We start from the raw sequence: 11,975 nt of genomic DNA, 5'->3' as shown, positions 1-11,975 counted from the left end.
TCGATTCCTAGGCAGCCTTCAGAGCCACATCATGGCAGAGTGAATGGGACCTTTTACCTCCTTTTGGGGGCCAGTGGCCAAGCTGAACGCATCTTGAGAACCACCAGGAATACAAATTGATGTTGGGAGCCCCAGGGACTTCCAAGAGAACTGCCCTTCATCGTAGCACCGAGAGACCCAGGCCTGGTCTAGACAACACAGTTAGATCCACGTACGGCAGTTTACGTTGACCTTATTATGTCAGTGTCTACACTGTAGCTTTGCTACGCTGACATAATAACTCCACCGCCACGAGAGACATAGGGCTTGTCAGTGTAGCTAAGGCGATGCAGTGTCTGTGTAGACGCTGTGGGTCTTACATCTGCTGTCGTCAGGAGCTGTGAAATTGACAAGAAAGCCAGGCAGCTAGAGCCCAGTTGCCCCCTGCTACCATGGAGAGCTGGGTGGCTGGACCCTGCTCCCAGCTAGGCAAGAAGCCAGAATGGCTTCCCCCCTCTGGCTCCCCGCTGGGAATATTGACTATCTTGTCAATTTCACGGCTGAGCCATGAAATTGACACGTCTTCCCAGAGCGTGTGTATGTGTTGCGGGGAGCAAGAACCCAGGGCAGCTGGATCCTGCCCCCAGCCCTAGGCTGCTTCCTCCGCTCTGGTCTCTGGTTTGCTTGTCCCCACATCGCACACGTCCATCAATGCTTACATTTGAGCGGCTGCTGTCTAGAGAATGCTCATAGACTCGTAGACATTAAGGCCCAAAGGGACCAGCATGATCATCTAGTCTGACCTGCATACTGCAGGCCACAGAGCCTCACCCACCCACTCCAGTAATGGACCCCTAACCTTTGGCTGAGTCACTGAAGTCCTCAAATCCTGATTTAAAGACTTCAGGTTATAAAGACTCCACCATTTACACTAATTTAAAGACAACGAGGAGTCCTTGTGGCACCTTCGAGACAGACAAATTTATTTGGGCATAAGCTTTCACGGGCTAGAACCCACTTCATCAGATGCATGGAGTGGAAAATACAGGAGCAGGTATAAAGGTGCAAGTAACCCGTGCCCCATGCTGCAGAGGAATGTGAAAACCCCCCAGGGTCTCTGCTAATCTGACTGGGGGAAAATTCCCCCAAATGCAGCAATCAGTTATACCCTAAGCATGTGAGACCCACCAGCCAGACCCCTGGGAAAGAATTCTCTGTAGTAACTCAGAGCCCTCCCACCACCGGCCGTTGGGGATATTTGCTACCTGTGGATGAGACGTGGCCACCCTGCCCCTGTGCTTACATCGCGAACACTCTAGCCAGGGCCTGGGCGACTCGCTCATTTCTTGGTACCGAACTCCCTCCTCGCCGTAGCAACCCACAAACAAAAGCACCGTAGTGTCCCACAGCCCTGCGGCTTCCACCAGCCAGGAGACCAGTGTGCATTGGCACATGCCCTGCAGCAAGGGGTCTGTTGCTCAGTAGTGAATGGGCCTGATCCTGCCAACCCGTACTCACGGGAGTGATGCTCACTCATCGGAATAGCCCCGCCGAGCCCAGCACGGTTATTCTGAGACTGCTCTTTTAAGTGAGAAGACGACTGCGCACGTTTTCCTTGTCCCTCCGTCTTCCTGTCCGCCAGCTGCAGCCCCTCCCTTGCTGACACGGGCCAAGCGAAGGATCAGCAGCAAATCCCTGGTATTTCCACACATCGGCCAGGCCCTTATGCACAACACGCGGGGTCTCGCTGGATCTCTTCAAGCGGATTCCTCCCGCTGTTCTCTCGCTGCTCCACCCTCCGTTCTCACTTCCTTCCTTTGCTCCATCACTGGGCTCCCTTGAGCTTGCTAGTTGTCCCCTCGTCCCTGTCGTACGATCCTGCCCTCTCCTCTGAGTCCCTCTGCCCGGTTCAAACTGCAAAGAACCCCCAGCCTCCAACTCTCCTCCTCGTCTCTTAAAGAGGCTGTGACAGGGAGCTGGGAATCGGCAACTGAACCAGCACTCTGATCACTGGTTAACCTATTGGGTGCCTGGGGGCTCGTCTGGGATCCTGCCTTTATCCATGCGGATGGAGAACCAGAAGGGGGAGCCGGTGTAAAGGTTCGGCAGGCTCAGAGATGGAGGAGACACGGTGGCTGGCCAAACAACAGAAGGAAACGCGGAAGACCTTGCAGACCTTCCAGTTGTCCCACCACTTGGAGAGACCTTGCTCAAAAAACAACAAAAAACGCCTGCAGGAATTGATAAGGGAGCCACCCAGGTGCAGCAAGAGCTGCTACAAAGCACGGGGAGTCTGTGGCAGGGATTGGCAGTCGCACTCAGGGGATATGCCTCGGCAAAAGGGGCCCCACAGATGATCCATTTTTGGTCACGTTTGAGAGAGGGCTGTGGGGGCAGGATGGGATAAGGGCAGCTGGGCCCTATGCTAGTATGCTGTTTAACAGGAGAAGATCATGTGGCCTACATGGCTCTCAGTGATGAGCAAGCAAGAGTCTATGAAAAGGTTCAGGTGGCCATTCTAGACTGGGTGGCGCTTTGATGGAAAAATACCAGCAAAAACTTTGAGCCGCAAGATGGACTAGGGGATTACGGCCCTGGACATTTGCCCCCAAACTGCCAGACTGGGCCATGCGTCGGCTGAGGCCAGGTGCCCAAGGCATGGCCAATATTATGCATGCTGTCATTTTGGAACAATTATCATAGAATCATAGAATCATAGAATATCAGGGTTGGAAGGGACCCCAGAAGGTCATCTAGTCCAACCCCCTGCTCAAAGCAGGACCAAGTCCCAGTTAAATCATCCCAGCCAGGGCTTTCTCAAGCCTGACCTTAAAAACCTCTAAGGAAGGAGATTCTACCACCTCCCTAGGTAACGCATTCCAGTGTTTCACCACCCTCTTAGTGAAAAAGTTTTTCCTAATATCCAATCTAAACCTCCCCCATTGCAACTTGAGACCATTACTCCTCGTTCTGTCATCTGCTACCATTGAGAACAGTCTAGAGCCATCCTCTTTGAAACCCCCTTTCAGGTAGTGAATTCTTGCAGAGCCTCCCAGAGAATGCCCGGGTATGGGTCAGGCAGCATCAATCCATCACCCTAGAGGGCAGCTAAAGGAACAGAGGAGTTTGTGGAGACATTCCCGGAGGGGGTCAGCAGTTTAAGGGTCTGGATCCAGGGAGGAAGACCGGCGCACAAGTGAAGCTTGAATGTATGCAATGTAAGAACCTCTGCCCTATGGCACAGGTGCCCCAAGAAGTTCAGAAGATGTTTAAATGGAAGCAGGTTGGGGTAGTGGCAGAGCTGGCCTCAGGGAATATGGTGCCCTGGGTGAATTTGTTTTTTGGCACCCCTGGTGCCTGTGGGCCCCCCATCACCTCTGGCCCTCATGGGCTCCCCCCCCCCATTGCCTCTGGCCACCATGGGCTCCCCGGGCTCCCTACCCCATCTCCCCTGGCTTCCACGGTGTAACCGGAGTCCCAGGGGAGCCAACTGAGGTCACTCAATTAGGGTGAACTGCAAAGAATCAGGCAGGAAATCCCCAATGCTGGTGGATATTCCAATGATTAGATTTACCGAGACCGCACAAAACAGCTTCTATAATACCTCACTGGTTACCAGAAGCCAACAACACAATTCCCTTAAAGTAACCCACCCACAGGCCTCCACCTAGACACCCAAGTCAAATGTGATGAGGATTACTCAAAATCTTATTCATCATATAAAAAAGTTCTACCAATCCCAAAGGATCAGACACATTACCTCTCAGGTTAATGAATATTCCAAATCTTACCCAAATACACGCTTACAGCCAATTCTTATTAACTAAACTAAAATTTATTTAAAAAGCAAAGAGAGAGCTTTTTGGTAAAAAGATCAGTACACATGCAGACATGAGTTCAGTTCTTGAGATTGAGATTCATAGCAGACGGTGAGCTTTGTAGATGCAAAGAGTTCTTTTAGAAATATTTCACAGGTTATAGTCCAATGTTTATATTCAGGGTGGTCCAGTCAGGACTGGGATTCAGTCCTTATGGCTTAGACTTCCCCTGCATGAAGCCTCAAGCAGATTTGAGATAAAAAGACTGGGACCCAAACATCTTTATACAGTTTCAGGCCTTCTTGTGACAGCTCGGAGTCCTTTGGTGAACAATAGGCAATTATGGGGACTTTGAAGTAGATCCATTTCCTAAGAATCACTGGTAATTATCTACACAGATTAACATAAGGCAATTGCCTGTTTTTCCACCATTCGCAGATGATTTTCTGTACATTTCAAAGATGGATGAATACAGTGATATCCTATGTTTACAGTTCATCTAAATGTTAAGATGTCTTTTTGATCTCTGAATGAACAGAATACAGCACAGACAGGGACTGTTTGATAACACTGTTAACCTTTAACAATATATATGTAAATACACAAAAACACAAACATTATGGGTTGAATTTGAGTCATGTATCCTGCAGGATGCTTAATGCTTCCCGGTCCTGCGTCACACACAGACTCCCCCTCCCATCGCCTATCGGGAGGGCAGCACAGGGGGGAATTTCTGAGCCAGGGGAGCCCCCTCCCCTGACCACCGTGCCCATGGGAAGAGGGGGGACACAGAAGCTGTCTCTCTGGCTCTGCAGACACAAGCCCTGCTGCCTGCACCTCCCCGCCAGGCTGGCAGCTCTGGGTGGCATCACCCACCCCTTGCCCAGAGGCTCCAGCCCTGGGCTTGCCACACTCACCCCTGCTCCAGCAGCCCAGGCCCGTCAGCTTGCGGCACTTGGATGGTGACCCCCCCCCAACCATTTCTCCCTGGGCAGTCACCCTTGTCACCCACCCTATGGTCGGTTCTGGGTAGTAGATGGGTTGCCCCACCCTCTCTTGTTAGACACAGACTGGAATCCCTTCCCATTAGAGAAGCAAAGGGGTGGCTAAGTTGAGTAGTGGCTCCAGTAGCCTGGAGATAGAAACACCTGGGCGGGAGGTGGGTGGCAGAGTGCTGCAAATCAGCAGCCGAACCAGCGCTTGGATCACTGTTTAACCAGTCAGACCCTCCCCAGGGGCCTGGTCCAGGAGAGGCGTTCCTGATGACCAGGTCAGATGGGGGCTGGATAGCTACCCAGCTAATTAGCCCATTAACAAGGGGGCTGGACAAAAGGGCAGAGGCAGGAAATGTGAGGGGAGAAACGGAAGAGAAAGACAGGCCAGTGGGGCCTGAGACAAGGGAATTCTCTGGGAGGAGACACCTTTGCCACCCTCCCCTTTGGAGGAGGGGTAGTAAAGCTAGAGGCCCCTGCAAATGCACTAGTATGTAGGTGGAGGAGTGTAAATAAACAGCATGGTGGCATCTATGCAAGAAGTCTCTGGGCGGGTCTATGCCAGGCAAAGAGAATGGAGCAAAGAATGCCCCATCACAAGGCCAAAATCTCCTTGCTCTTTGGACAGCAATCGGGGGGAAAGAACGTGTCACCATATGGACTCCAGTAGTCTCTTCGTGGTGCCCCAGCAGTCCTCTAAAGCAATGCAGCTGCTACCCCGGCATCCATGCCAGCGTCTCCCCGGAACACTGTGGTAGAGTTGCTGTCATGTTTCAGGCCAATCACATTCACACCTTTTCTGCACACATTTGCGCAAGTGGAGTTCTGTTCCTCGGAAGCACATGTCAAGCCCACACACCAAGAAAAAGGGCTACATTTGTGAAGAAATTGCTCATAATGTATTCTGTGGCTGGCTCGGATCTCTGGGTTTTTTAGTCAACAGATCTAGCCTTGTATTTCTCTTTTATCATCAGATAGTGCTTTTTATGAATTCATTATTATGTACATGACAGTATTACCGAGAGGTCCCATTGTGCTGGGTCCCGGACACACACATGGCCAAAGACAGGCAATCTAACAACACAAGCCAGGTAAAGGAAGTATAATTATCCATAGTTTACAGGTGGGAAACTGAGGCACAAAGAGAGCAAATAACTTACTTGATTTCATGCCGGGAGCAAGTGGCAGGGAGAGACCTGGCAGTTACACATGTGCTCTCTAGGCATTTGACAAAAGTGCAATGGAGCAAAATCCAGAGCTAGACACCAAGTATCCAGTCTCTGATGAAATGTGGACTCTGATTGCCAGAGCAACAGTTCAGGATGAGAACCTGCAGAAAGCAGATAATGCTTATTAGCACAGGGTGGCCAGGACAGCATCTTCTCAGTCCCTATCACTGATTCGGGTGGAGCTCTCAATCCGGTGGGATTTTGTTTAAAAACGTCAGGGTAGCAATTCTCTAAGGTGCTACAGAGGAATATGTTACAAAGGATACAGGAAGGACCTTGAGGGACTGAGAAAGCTAAGAGAAGGGCCAGAGATTTTTTATACTGGCCACAAATGAAGAGCGACATTGAGGAAATTGTCAAAGGCAAGTGAAAGTGACTATGCTGGTGATGACACGGGAAAAAATTGTCCCCTGGAGCAAAACAGGCATAGATTTGTTTACGTTGTCTGGGGGGAAAATGATGTACTTGGTCTAAATGATTATTTTCACTTCTCCAAGATAGCCTTATTAGCAGATCCTGTGGCTAAACAGGTGATTGTGCATGTCAGATCTATTTTAGCTGGACGTTGTTTGCCTGACCAAGCGATGTCTGATGATGGGCTGCAGTGCAGCAGGCATGTGTTTAAGCAGCTTGCAGCAAAGTTTGGGTTTACATGTCGCATGCCCTGATTCTCATGGGTGACTTTAATTTTCCTGATATCTGCTGGGAGAGCAATACAGCGGTGCATAGACAATCCAGGAAGTTTTTGGAAAGCGTAGGGGACAATTTCCTGGTGCAAGTGCTAAGGGAGCCAACTAGGGGGAGCGCTTTTCTTGACCTGCTGCTCACAAACCCGGTAGAATTAGTGGGGGAAGCAAAAGTGGATGGGAATCTGGGAGGCAGTGACCATGAGTTGGTTGAGTTCAGGATCCTGACGCAGGGAAGAAAGGTAAGCAGCAGGATACGGACCCTGGACTTCAGGAAAGCAGACTTTGACTCCCTCAGGGAACAGATGGCCAGGATCCCCTGGGGGACTAACATGAAAGGGAAGGGAGTCCAGGAGAGCTGGCTGTATTTCAAGGAATCCCTGTTGAGGTTACAGGGACAAACCATCCCGATGAGTCGAAAGAATAGTAAATATGGCAGGCGACCAGCTTGGCTTAATGGTGAAATCTTAGCGGATCTTAAACATAAAAAAGAAGCTTACAAGAAGTGGAAGGTTGGACATATGACCAGGGAAGAGTATAAAAATATTGCTCGGGCATGTAGGAAAGATATCAGGAGGGCCAAATCGCACCTGGAGCTGCAGCTAGCAAGAGATGTCAAGAGTAACAAGAAGGGTTTCTTCAGGTATGTTGGCAACAAGAAGAAAGCCAAGGAAAGTGTGGGCCCCTTACTGAATGAGGGAGGCAAGCTAGTGACAGAGGATGTGGAAAAAGCTAATGTACTCAATGCTTTTTTTGCCTCTGTTTTCACTAACAAGGTCAGCTCCCAGACTGCTGTGCTGGGCATCACAAAACGGGGAAGAGATGGCCAGCCCTCTGTAGAGATAGAGGTGGTTAGGGACTATTTAGAAAAGCTGGACGTGCACAAGTCCATGGGGCCGGACGAATTGCATCCGAGAGTGCTGAGGGAATTGGCGGCTGTGATTGCAGAGCCCTTGGCCATTATCTTTGAAAACTCGTGGCGAACGGGGGAAGTCCCGGATGACTGGAAAAAGGCTAATGTAGTGCCCATCTTTAAAAAAGGGAAGAAGGAGGATCCTGGGAACTACAGGCCGGTCAGCCTCACCTCAGTCCCTGGAAAAATCAGGGAGCAGGTCCTCAAAGAATCAATCCTGAAGCACTTAGAGGAGAGGAAAGTGATCAGGAACAGTCAGCATGGATTCACCAAGGGAAGGTCATGCCTGACTAATCTAATCGCCTTTTATGATGAGATTACTGGTTCTGTGGATGAAGGGAAAGCAGTGGATGTATTGTTTCTTGACTTTAGCAAAGCTTTTGACACGGTCTCCCACAGCATTCTTGTCAGCAAGTTAAGGAAGTATGGGCTGGATGAATGCACTATAAGGTGGGTAGAAAGCTGGCTAGATTGTCGGGCTCAACGGGTAGTGATCAATGGCTCCATGTCTAGTTGGCAGCCGGTGTCAAGTGGAGTGCCCCAGGGGTCGGTCCTGGGGCCCGTTTTGTTCAATATCTTCATAAATGATCTGGAGGATGGTGTGGATTGCACTCTCAGCAAATTTGCGGATGATACTAAACTGGGAGGAGTGGTAGATACGCTGGAGGGGAGAGATAGGATACAGAAGGACCTAGACAAATTGGAAGATTGGGCCAAAAGAAATCTAATGAGGTTCAATAAGGATAAGTGCAGGGTCCTGCACTTAGGATGGAAGAATCCAATGCACCGCTACAGACTAGGGACCGAATGGCTCGGCAGCAGTTCTGCGGAAAAGGACCTAGGGGTGACAGTGGACGAGAAGCTGGATATGAGTCAGCAGTGTGCCCTTGTTGCCAAGAAGGCCAATGGCATTTTGGGATGTATAAGTAGGGGCATAGCAAGCAGATCGAGGGACGTGATCGTTCCCCTCTATTCGACACTGGTGAGGCCTCATCTGGAGTACTGTGTCCAGTTTTGGGCCCCACACTACAAGAAGGATGTGGATAAATTGGAAAGAGTACAGCGAAGGGCAACAAAAATGATTAGGGGTCTAGAGCACATGACTTACGAGGAGAGGCTGAGGGAGCTGGGATTGTTTAGTCTGCAGAAGAGAAGAATGAGGGGGGATTTGATAGCTGCTTTCAACTACCTGAAAGGGGGTTTCAAAGAGGATGGCTCTAGACTGTTCTCAATGGTAGCAGATGACAGAACGAGGAGTAATGGTCTCAAGTTGCAATGGGGGAGGTTTAGATTGGATGTTAGGAAAAACTTTTTCACTAAGAGGGTGGTGAAACACTGGAATGCGTTACCTAGGGAGGTGGTAGAATCTCCTTCCTTAGAGGTTTTTAAGGTCAGGCTTGACAAAGCCCTGGCTAGGATGATTTAACTGGGACTTGGTCCTGCTTTGAGCAGGGGGTTGGACTAGATGACCTTCTGGGGTCCCTTCCAACCCTGATATTCTATGATTCTATGATTCTATGTCGCCACAGTCGCCATTGTCCCCAGACCCATGGGCTGGTGGAAACCAGTGCTAAAATAAGAAAATGGCTACAGGAAATGGTTACAGCATGAGACCAAGCTGTACTCAGATGAGTCAAATTACAAGGCAGCACTAGTGAAATGTGGTTTGTCACCTTCAGACGCTTTGTTCAACAGAAAACTTGAGAACGACGATGCCTGTAATGCGGGAAGCTGATAATCAGAGGAATTGTGCCGACATAGAAAGAGACCGACAATATGATTTGGGATCCTGAGGCCTGCCACCACTCCATGAGCGTGATGCAGTGTGCATTGGCCAGGAATCGATGGTCGCAAACAGCAGGGGGGTCACGAGAGAGGTGGACACGCCCTGAGAGTATTGAGACTACAAATAATAATCCTAATAATGAAGGCAGAGATATGTTTTTGGTTCTATGCAAAGGTCGGTTTGTTCCTCTTTCCACACGGAGCAGCTGGTCTCTGACAAGCCAGGGGTGACTGGCATTGCCTGCTTTCATCAGAATGCACCGGCCCATGGAGTCGCTTGCCTGTTATCGCAGGAGAAGCCGCTAGATGGCATAGGAGCAGAGCCAGCAGTGAAAATGGACAGGGCCAGTCTTAGGGAAAATGATGCTCTGGGCAAACTTGCATTTTGGTGCCCCTGGCCTCTGCTGTCTCCCCAGGCTCCCTCCAATCGTCCAGGCCTTTGCTGCATCTCTGGGCTCCCCACTCATCTCCCCTGGGCCCCGTTGTCTCCCCTCCCCCATTATTCCAAGCTCCCTTTTGCAGCCTTGCCCCCCAGGCCCGCCCTGCTCCTTGCCTCTTGACCACGGTGCCCCCGCAACCATGGTGCCCTGGGTGGTCGCCCACCCATAAGGCTGGTCCTGAAAACAGGCCCCTGTCCTACAAACACTTATGGCTCCGCTCTGCAGTTGGATCCACTAGCCACCAGGGCTCTGCCTGGGCACAGAGGCAGCAAATCTAAGCCACACGCTTGCATTGCAGCATTTAATGAGATAAAGAAGGGAAGAAACAGGGGGGAGATACACAGTTATTCGTTTTTGTTTAGGGGCACAGTGTGTGCCTGCAGACCACACAGAGCTGGGTGAAGCGTCTCTGCAGGATGGGTCAAAATCATGTCGAAATTGGGTGTAGCAGGTACTAGGTATGCTCATTAGCTGGTTGAAAATGCCTGGATGATTTCCATTGTGGGCAAGGAGCCTGGCAGGACATACCCAGAGTCGCCCTCTGAACGTGGAACCAAGGGGAGCTCAAGGGAATGGGGAGGAGTGAATAAATAGGAGTGGGAGCCAGAGTGATCCGGAAAACTCAGCAGTGGAGCAGTGCCAGGGGCTGTATTCCAGTAGGGTGACCAGATGTCCCGTTTTTAAAGGGACAGTCCTGTTTTTGGGGATTTTTTCTTATATAGGTGCCTATTACCCCCCACCTCCTGTTCCATTTTTTCACAGTTACTATCTGGTCACCCTGTGTTCCAGGGACTCTGCCAGTCTGTTGGATTTAGCCTGGGGCAGGCTCCCTTCCCCCACCGAAGAGGAAGAGGGCTAGAACTGCTGCAGGCTGGGCAAATTGCAGGCTGTTGTTGAAGAGACTCAAGGACAAAGTGGGACTATCGCTTGTTTCCTAACTTTAAGGAGCTGGCGTGCGCTACAGATACCATCCTGCAGAGGCTGAGATGGATAAGTCTGCCTAGAGAAGACACCTGGAACAGTGGCTCTCAACCTTTCCAGACAACTGTTCCCCTTTTCAGGACTCTGATTTGTCTTGCCTATCCCAACTTGCACCTCACTTAAAAACTCAGGCTTTGGCTTCAGCTCCACTCAGGCTTCAGCTTTTTGGCCTGGGCCCCAGCAAGTCTAATGGCGGCTGTGGCAACCCCAAAAAAATAAACTCGTGACCCACTTTGAGGTCGCGACCCACTGGTTGAAAACCGCTGAAAATATCGAGCCGTATAAACAAGTCATTCTCGGAATGAAATTTTAGTTTGCCTGACTTCCCTAGTGTTTTTTATGTAGCCTGTTGTAAAACTAGGCAAATATCTGGATTTGATGTACTTCTGGAAGATCTCTGCTCACCCCCAGGGGTACGTGTACCCCTTGTTGAGAACCACTGACTTAGGGGAGCGTGTGTGGGAGTGCATGCAATTATATTTTGCATTTGAACTGGATAGTAAGAAGCACTAAAACTTGGGCCCCCCCCCTAAAATGTTTAAAAACTTGTAATTGACACTACAGACAATTATTTCATGGATTAAAGGTAAGCAAATGCATGCACATTTATCGGTCTAGATATAGGTACAGCTTTAGCAAATGGTTTTCCCTTTTGTCACTACGTCTCTCAGGGATTTAACTCTGTGGAATGTATATAAACACAGCTAAATCCTGAAAAGACGACCCTCTGATCTGTGCTGCAGTGGAGAGGGAAGCTGCGATACAGGAAAGGGCAAGGAGACATTTTGCCTAAGAGCGCAAGGCTTTCTCCAAGCCAATTATGCAAACACTGGGCCAAACAGTACAGGTTTGGTACATTGAGTTATGCAGAATGTGGAGTGTAGCTCATTATCAGTAATTCAGTATTGTTACCCCAGAACATTCACAAATCATGAGACGGGCCTCAAAAAGGTGCCTTTAATGTTAAATAACTAATGTTGGGGCTTTTTTCTCTGTCTTCTGGCTTTGAGCCTTCAGGGTGTGCTTCTCAAGTTTTTCCCTGCAGCCGTGAGGCCAAGAAACATACTTAAAAGACAGCTGAGCTCTCTGATGATCTCATGACTCCAGCAGCTGGGTCTTTAGGAGACTCACTAAAGATCGTGAGACTTGCCT

The sequence above is a fragment of the Dermochelys coriacea genome, chromosome 3 (genome assembly GCF_009764565.3).
Source record: "Dermochelys coriacea isolate rDerCor1 chromosome 3, rDerCor1.pri.v4, whole genome shotgun sequence".
Classification (NCBI taxonomy): domain Eukaryota; kingdom Metazoa; phylum Chordata; order Testudines; family Dermochelyidae; genus Dermochelys; species Dermochelys coriacea.
The sequence above is the reverse complement of the archived record's forward strand: the minus strand, read 5'-3'. Positions refer to the sequence as shown.